Below are 9,346 nucleotides of genomic sequence, written 5' to 3'. Positions count from 1 at the left end.
TTCATAAAGATTAAATTTGTATATTTTCTCTTCAAGATAGTCTCGCTACATCACTTTATAGTCTCGTGGGGAGTGCGGTTCAATATCGCGTTTTAAATTCTACTTTATCTCTTAGTTCATAAAGATTAAATTTGTATATTTTCTTTCCATGATAGTCTCGTCTCTTTCTCTCTCGAAACATGACTCGATTATTTGTCTTGATCATATCGCTAAACGATACATCGACGATTATTAGAAATTGCATTTAATTAGAAATGTACGTTAAAAAAATAAAAAAATATACACAAATGAAAGGTTATTCCATCTTTTTTAATATTCGACATGTTTGAATTGCTTCTGCAAGACTTGACAGTGCAAAACGGCATTTTTAGCGGAGCACTCGCAGACGTCCTTTCGATGTTTTACGAATACGCAGAGTGTTCGTAATCGATTACGCAAATAGTTTTTATGAAAGCATAAGATTTTTCGATTCGAATAATCTTATACCTCGGCAAAAGGGGAAACGCCTGCGTGTGTTATCCATTACTTAATGATCTAAGGCATTGTCCAATGTCCAGTTATTTGATTTCAGATGTATTATGAGTTTTTTATTCCCCATACATAGATATTCTCATGACATCAGAGTCTCTACTGAATTGAAACGAGTTTTACATTTAAAAAACCTTTTTTTAGTAAAATGTTTTACCTACCTATACCTACTAAGCTAGACTAGCTTCATAACAATCACACTCTTACTTCTACCTAATAGTATAAACTAGCTTACCGCCCGCGGCTTCGCCCGCTTTGACTAAAACCTTATAAATTATATACTAAAACCTTCCCCTTGAATCACTCTATCTAAAAAAACCGCATCAAAATCCGTTGCGTAGTTTGCAAAGGGACATAGGGACAGAGAAAGTGACTTTGTACCTACTATGTAGTGATTAATAAACTACAAATTACAAAACTACCTGATGATAATGTAAAGTTTTTTAACGCTTTTTTATTTAAATTTTAATCAATATAAAAATTAAAATTGACATCATATTTTCATAAATTATTCGAACCAATTTAAAAAATTGCACCATTCCTAATCAACTAAATTCACTCGCAACTATATTTACTTTAGGCAAACGATTTGCATTCAATAGTTATTAGTGAAATAAACAAAGGCCCGTAATCATCGCTACTATTGACCAAACTTATCTACACAATAGTTTACAGTATGATTAATCAGTAAGTTTCAGCCACATTTGACTGGTAAAGGCTGAATAAATGTAAGGTGTTGTTCACACTTGCGGGTTGATCTTGTATTGAAATATTCCTTTGATTTATGATAAATTTTCTTTAATTTTAATTGCAATGATAGCGCTGTTAAGCGACAACAATAATTAAAACGAACCAGTATAAGATATGAATAAAATTCATGTTAATTAAACTCTACAATATTCTTCAGACATTTCTCGTATATTCAGTATTTAATTTAAAAATTTCAAACAAAAACCACACACCCCCAACATTTTTTAATTCAATTTAAACCCGGGTATCACTGATACTATAATATTTTGTGTTGCTACTACAACTAAAGACTCTCAAGGTACTTTATATATTATTATCGAATCGGTGGTAAATGTTAAAAATATGTACTTAATGACGTTTCAAAAGTGCTTCTAGAAGAAGTCTAATTGAATAAATAAATGTTTGAGTTTGAGTTTGAGTTTGAATTATTCCTAAACTTCCCAAATACCTCCCTATATTATTCACTAAATGAAAACCTAAAGCCACGTCCACACGAACAATCGTTCATATTGGGAGCCGCAAAACAAATGACTTGTATGTAAATGAACGTGATTAGTGAACGGGCTGTGATCGAATTATGGCCTAACGAGCAGACCCTGATTGTTGAGTTATATGCAATGTGTGTACACCTTTATTTTACCTTTTCAAGTGTGTTAGGTGTTAGGCAGGTTGCTTAAAAGTATGTTTATATCTTAGAGTAATTATAGGGCAGGATATCTTTACACTATTTTACAGTAAATCTTCTATTTTACAAAAAAAAATTGGTTGTCTATAAAGTCGGTTTACTGACGAGTGACGATAGTTGAACGTGACAACGTCCGATTGTGCTTCTTTGTCGCTCGTTCCGCGCTCTCGCTTGCACTTCACAAGGAACGCCTCAGAGCGAGGTAACGCCGCATGAGTCATGTTTTTTCGTGCGTGCAGCCGGCTCTATCGAATTAGACGTTGTCACGTCAAAAACGGGCATGTTATTATTACTTAAATATTTTATTAAGATTATGGCATTATATCTTTATAGGAGAGCTGTGTCTCTGAAATTAGAAATCAAATAAGTCAACACAGATTTCTACATATCATGCTCAAAATATATTTTTACAAGTTTGAACAAAAATATATTTACAAAGAATATTAACAAAATTCATTATTTTAATGGGCCTATCGAGTACGTAAAGAATATTTCATTAATAACTAGCGGTCCGCCCCGGCTTCGCCCGTGGTACATATTTACGTTTTCTCTACATAAAAACCATCCTCGTACTTCAAGGAATATAATAAAAAAAGAATTATTGAAATCGGTTCAGCCGTTCTCGAGTTATGCGCTTACCAACACATTTTGCGATTCATTTTTATATATAAGAAGATAAAAATAAAAAAAGAATTCGCAGTCGGTAGGATTCGAACCTACGCTCCCAGAGGGAATCTGATTTCTAGTCAGACGCCTTAACCGCTCGGCCACGACTGCTCATACAAAATTTACGAAATAGAGCCTGAGTTACAAAGCTTGCTTACTACATAGGTAATAAAATAAATTATATTATGTATCTTAGGGTGCATTTACATCAAACAAACATAGAGCTAGAGCAAAAACATTCTTTCGTGTTCTTTAAGTGTAAACGAAAGCTCGTGTTCAGTGTTATTCAGTATTAGAACATTGCATAGATGATTGCATGATTTATTTGACATATTTTATTTTATGTGCTTTATGTGTTTTTATTAATTTGTATTTTATGTGTTTTAGCCATGTTTTAATTGAATTTTATATATTTTTTTATTTCATGGATGTTTAAAATTTCAAAATTTTAATCATGTTATCATTGTAGTATTAATTTTATGTATTCTTGATAAATTTTTAATTATGTGATGAATTTTATGTTTTTTCGTCAATGGATGATAAATTTGATTATGTATTTTTAGACTTTTAAAACTGAAAAATTTTAAGTCATTTTTTTTATAATTGTTGTACTTATACGCCTGCTTTATGGCCAATTCAGTTTATGAAATAATTATTAATGTATTTCTGTAAATTGTATTAATTGATTCATTATTGGTGTGTCTAATAAATAAATAAATAAATAGAATCTTTTCGAACGCATTAAGAACAACGAAAGAATGCTCCACATGTTTACACTTAAATAATTTGACATAGTGGGGTTAGAATGAGCATTCGCTCGTTTGATGTAAATGCACCGTAATAGTAGGTACTAGAGCTTTTCATCAGCGCTATTTTACACATTGTATTAAATCCTTATTGTCCGTGCTTGGCAACAAATTAATTAGCAGTGGCGAAGGAGAAAGTCGAATTTCGCGACTGCGAATTTCGATGACAGAAATGGTTCTGTGATATGGATCAATACACTATATTGTATCCATACAGTTTAGTCGTAGATTTAACCAACTATAAATAATTATAAACGTGACATTCATATAGTAAAGATGTATGTTGATGCTCTTTTAAGCAAAATCTAGGTTTTGATTGTTTATCTTGGTAGGTAGGTCTTCAATATCACATTAGCTTTAGCCATAAAATTTACCTTAATAACACATTCCATAATCCATATTGAAATAAATTTTAGTAATTTCGTTCGTGGGTAAAACCACGCGACACAAATCAATGTACCATAATATAAACCAAGTGATAAATTAATCTTACTTATAATGGTGAAAATTTGTGAGGATGGATGGATGTTTGTCACAGAAAAGCAGTTGATAAAATCTGTATGAAATTCATTTCAGATACCAAGTGAGTGAACTGTGAAGCCCTTATTCTTCCAGAATTGAATATGCTACCAACCACTTAAAAAATTAAAATAAAAATGAAAAATAGTTTATTTCAATTCTAAATTTTACACAATATGGAGTATTTATATGTTATTAATTAGGCGATAGTTCTTTTTTGCTTCTTGATTTTCGATTCTTAATTGCTTCTAATGCTTGTTTCTTTGATCCTTGTAAAGTTCTAACTATTCTAATGCTGACACAATATTCCGTTTCGTATAAACACCGCTCATACATAAAGACCATTGGGAATGAAAAGCCCCTACACTGAAGATACCTTTGACAAAAAGAAAACTCGCAGCCCGAACAAAGGCGGTGAGACAAAGGGTTTTATAATTCGTTCGTGAATCTAGATTCCCTCCTTTAGGGGTTAATTAGTGGCAAAATACACTTTCCCGTGAACTAGGAATGAATTCATTTATTGACGCTTTTGTAATCCCTGTAATTTTTGTATTAGAAGCAAAAACTACAGTTCGGTTCCAAGTATTGGATGCAGTTATACAACGTGATCTAATTTCAAAAAATTAGAATTAATTAAAATGCAACTCCATAGCTAAGAAATGAATAAAATCAATATTATATTACTCGTTCTTCAAACTCAAACTCAAACATTTATTTATTCATTATGTCTAAAGCTGAATTAATTCGTGTACATACGCCATTGTAACAGTGTAATATAAATTAGTGTGAACACAGGCTCCTGAAAAACAGTTTACAACTATATTAGGAGCCTGGGTCATTAAATTTTTGTAAGACATATCTAATGGTGCAAATAAATGATTTATTTATTTATTATTATTATTCAATTAGACTTCTTAAAGAAGCACTTTTGAAACGTCATTACATATTTTAAAATTTACCACCGATTCGGAAAGCAGTATCTACGGAGAAGAACCGGCAAGAAACTCTCTCTTGTGAAAGACATTGAAAAAAAAACAGATATTTATTTATATTTTATACTAGTTATATCCCGCGGCTTTGTTCACATTAAATGCCTGAATATTACAAAGGTTTTCGTAAAATATCATGCCTACTTTAGATAATAAAATGAATATAATAGCTGTAGTTACTCTTTATACGCGATATCTTTCATTGAAACTTGAAAGTTCTGTCACAATTTGCACAGCCATTTGGTAAATTACCCGGAACTATGATATAAAAATATCCAGAACCCAACCTCTAAACAACATAATAGCCCCACAATAGTAGCTAACAGGAGAAAATGTTAAAATAATATATGGAAAATTACTTTTAAAATCGCTTAAAAATGGTTTCAAAGGAAATATGCAGGCATATGTACGAACAAACAGTCCTGCCGTTGCTGAGCCAACACTGTTCAAACATTTTAAGCTCCTTTACTCTTACTGTGTGCTTTTTAAATATCTCCTTAAAGAATTTCCGTATTAGCCATATTAGAAATTGTATACGTGGTAAGACGATTTGGGTGAGCTGAGCTATGTTGGGAAACTTTTTAAAAATAACGTATTTAATGCGACAAAAGAATAGTTTGTTACAATTCGTTCCTGACATATTATCCTGGCTCTATAGTCAGGAATAAATAGTGTATTATCAGCTATTGATATAATTCAAATTTCAAACAAACTAAGAAATCACATTAAGAATTGTTCAGTTCAGCTTATCTGCCAGATAAAAATATGTCGAATTGTGTACGAAAATATTCGTCAAAAATAGGAAATCTATCAGGTACATTAAAGATGTAATTGGCTATGAATCTCTAAAAATACTAGTTGACCCGACAGATGTTGTCCTGTATTTGTGCACGGTGCAAATTGCCAAACGCGTCAAGTAACAAATTAACTACTACAGCTGATCAAATAAAAGTGAAAGTACGTATTATATCGAGTATGGTTTTAAATAAATTTACTCTTTTTGAACAACACGTATAGCAGTCGTGGCCGAGCGGTTAAGGCGTCTGACTAGAAATCAGATTCCCTCTGGGAGCGTAGGTTCGAATCCTACCGACTGCGGAACTTTTTGTATTAAGTAGCTTTTTATGAAAAATAAAAACTTAAAATAGACTCTCTCGAAAATGCTTTATAATTATAAAACTTATTTATATTATTACTGTTATAAAACTTATTTACACCGAACTAGTGTTCATAAATATTCATGATCTTCGTAATGGAAGTTTGTGTTATTGTATCCATCTATCGGTGTAAAGAAAGTTTCATTTATTAATTATGCTAGTTAAACAGCGTCAAGCATCAATTATTAGAATATTCTGTTTGTTGATAAAGACGAAGCTTTGCCTATTACAAAATTAATAAGTCTCAGAACAAATTATCGTCTTCTAGTAAAACAAGCTTTGAAACCATAATATTCTTATATAAATACAGTACAAAAGAAAAGAAGAATCATTTATTTACCAAGATCAGTAGATATCGACGCAAAAATCGAATTAATATCTAAAAAAATAATGATGTTTTAAGAAACAATAGGTAATGAATAGATACAGTTTATTAGAACCTCTGAAAACACAGGCCACTCAAACTGTGCGATGTTATAAATTCTTAAAATATTCTCCAATACAACCCCACATTTTCGTACCAACCTTATACAGTCTAATTGTATTAAATAGTCACTGTCTGCTAAAACTTTGCGAAAAAGCAATACAATACGTAAAAGCCGTTAATATAGTGCGGTGAGCTGCTTCCCATCGGTTTGGAGGTTCGGAAGATACAAAACTTTGTTAGCGGCAATCCAGAGGATTTCCCCTGTCAGCGAAAGGTAATATAGTGTTGGAGTTGCTTAAGAAAACAATAAAGTTATTTAAATAATTTTATTTTGGTTAGTGTGTTGTTACAATTTCGGTTCTAATAATGTTTATTAATACAATGACAACATTCAAAGGACAGGTGACACCACCAACATCTTTATCGGCAGTGGTGACTACGTTTCGGATGGCCGAGCTGTTCCTATGCTTGTTCTGCAACTGCAACAAAAAAAATTTGTAACGTGTTTAACGTTTCATTAATTATTTTGTAGTATAACTTATATGACTTCAATGACATATCGATGGTGTATCGACGTTGCAACGGACAAAAGTATGAATTATGTTTTTAAACCTTATATTAACATATCTTTTATGACTAATCTGTGCTATTTAAATTTTAAATTATCTGGGTACTTAGTTAAAATAAATACGATCGAAACCATGAGCAAACGCTAAAATTAAATAACAACGCTGGGAACTGCATATTACAAAGTTATTATTACATTAGCTTAATATTACGAATGAATTATAGACGCTGGTTTATCTTCATTAAAATAGATTTGTCATTTCAGATTTCGAATAAACATTTTCGTTTACACATATTCATTTCTATCAATATTGATTAAAATAGCATAAATAAAAGTATTGTTATAAAATACCACAAGCTCTTACACTACACGCGTGAAAGTCAGCAATGAGTAATTTGTTTGGCTGTTTCCTAAAGTCATAGTGCTTTCCTCGCAGGATCAGTTGAGTGTTCCGTGTGGAATTAATTATATTACCTATCACCTATATTATATGAATGTTGAATATACCTATCAAACTAGATGTGGCCCGCGGTTTCACCCGCATAGGAAGATTTTACCCGCATTTACAACACTTTCCATTCCTGCTCTTTCTGCTCTATCAATCATAGCGTGATGTTATTTTGGTTATGGCCTTCCTCGATAATACCTACCTTTTAATACTTTCGGTAGTTTCGGTGTAGGTTTAATTTGATAAAGTTTTATGAAAATAAGTTAACATAAAATAACGATAATTGTAGCATCAGAGCTTTCAACAAAAATCGCTCTACAAGAATCGCTTTGAGATACAGAATAATGTATTCACTTAATAGTTATAATATATTATCAAATATTATGTTATAAGTTCCCAATTATTTAATACTAATAAGTAGTATTCATTTTTTGTGTGTAATGAATAAAGTAAAAACTAGGTACGCTAATAGATTAAAAAAAATCTTAATCCAGGCGAAACAACAACAATATCATTAAGGCTTAGCGGATTTAACTTTGAATCTACACCAATTCCAATTTTAACTCTATATAAACCAAAAATTAACGTACTATTAATGATTAATCATTAATATTAAATTATTAGTACTGACCCACTTTTCTAGTTTGGCCGACATAAGCTCGGTCAAGGTAGATATATCGAGAAAGTGAAGGTACAGAATAAGTGAAGGTAGTTTTTTATATAGATAATGTAGAGCAGTCGTGGCCGAGCGGTTAAGGCGTCTGACTAGAAATCAGATTCCCTCTGGGAGCGTAGGTTCGAATCCTACCGACTGCGAAGCTTTTTGCAATTTCAACGACTTTTCACAATGGAGAGCAATATGCAAAAAAAAATAATTTTATATAATGTTAGTAGTAAGTATAATTTTTAAGTCTGTTTTTTGATAAGCCGAGACAGCAACCTCTATTAATGAAAATAAATCCAAAAAAAAATAAAAAAGGTCCGCAGTCGGTAGGATTCGAACCTACGCTCCCAGAGGGAATCTGATTTCTAGTCAGACGCCTTAACCGCTCGGCCACGACTGCTTTTTCTAAAGTGTTGAAATTTGAGTATAAGTTCATACATGACTTTCTATATCCATCAAAAAGTGAAAGTCAATGCAATAAACAAGTCTGATTAGGTACATAAAAACCAATTAAAAACTCAAAACAAGTATTTTTAAACTGAGCCCGGTCAATTAGACTAAATTCATAATATAAGAAAAAATAACATGAAAGATACCCAATATTATAAATAATATATCGACGACGAAATACTGAAGAATCTTATAGATAATCTTACACCCACCCATACTAAATTAAATGCAATCAGTTAACGCGAAAGAGGGTAACAGTTCAAAACTTATAATCGTTAGATAATAGCCTAAATCCCTTATTCTTCCTATAAATAATCCTACCATAATCTTCAATTATCTTTACAGAGGGGAAAACCCACTAATTACTAGGGATTATAAGTATGTATTATTTATCTTTTTAAGTAACAGTTTATCATGATGCAATCCAATCCTTTAATAATCAAAATTATAAATTGCTCTCCTTAATCTTTTTTGATAAGGAAACTTTATGCACAGAAGAAAATCAGAAGACCAGTAGCATAATTTGTAAGTGAATGAGGACTTAAAAAGCCTAGATCAATTAAATAATAATAATTATAAACTAGTAAACTATCTGTGTAGGTATAACTAATGCTACCGCACATTTTATCTCGATTATGTTTACGTTGATCAAATAATAATAGTCTATGAAAAGACCATTACAAATAAGA

General features: G+C 31.4%; 4 non-coding genes across 4 annotated transcripts; 2 read left to right on the top strand and 2 right to left on the bottom strand.

Annotated features, from left to right (window-relative positions):
- Positions 1-2,658: 2,658 nt before the first annotated feature.
- Positions 2,659-2,740, bottom strand: TRNAS-AGA (transfer RNA serine (anticodon AGA)). The gene has a single exon. It is a non-coding gene; the product is annotated as a tRNA-Ser (tRNA).
- Positions 2,741-5,959: 3,219 nt separating this feature from the next.
- Positions 5,960-6,041, top strand: TRNAS-AGA (transfer RNA serine (anticodon AGA)). The gene has a single exon. It is a non-coding gene; the product is annotated as a tRNA-Ser (tRNA).
- Positions 6,042-8,277: 2,236 nt separating this feature from the next.
- Positions 8,278-8,359, top strand: TRNAS-AGA (transfer RNA serine (anticodon AGA)). The gene has a single exon. It is a non-coding gene; the product is annotated as a tRNA-Ser (tRNA).
- A 166-nt stretch (positions 8,360-8,525) lies between these two features.
- Positions 8,526-8,607, bottom strand: TRNAS-AGA (transfer RNA serine (anticodon AGA)). Its single transcript has one exon. It is a non-coding gene; the product is annotated as a tRNA-Ser (tRNA).
- Positions 8,608-9,346: the final 739 nt, after the last annotated feature.

This window comes from Colias eurytheme, chromosome 2 (genome assembly GCF_061535395.1).
Source record: "Colias eurytheme isolate Ceu_HAF_F1 chromosome 2, ilColEury1 Martin Lab GWU primary, whole genome shotgun sequence".
Lineage (NCBI taxonomy): Eukaryota > Metazoa > Arthropoda > Insecta > Lepidoptera > Pieridae > Colias > Colias eurytheme.
The sequence above is the reverse complement of the archived record's forward strand: the minus strand, read 5'-3'. Positions and strand labels throughout refer to the sequence as shown.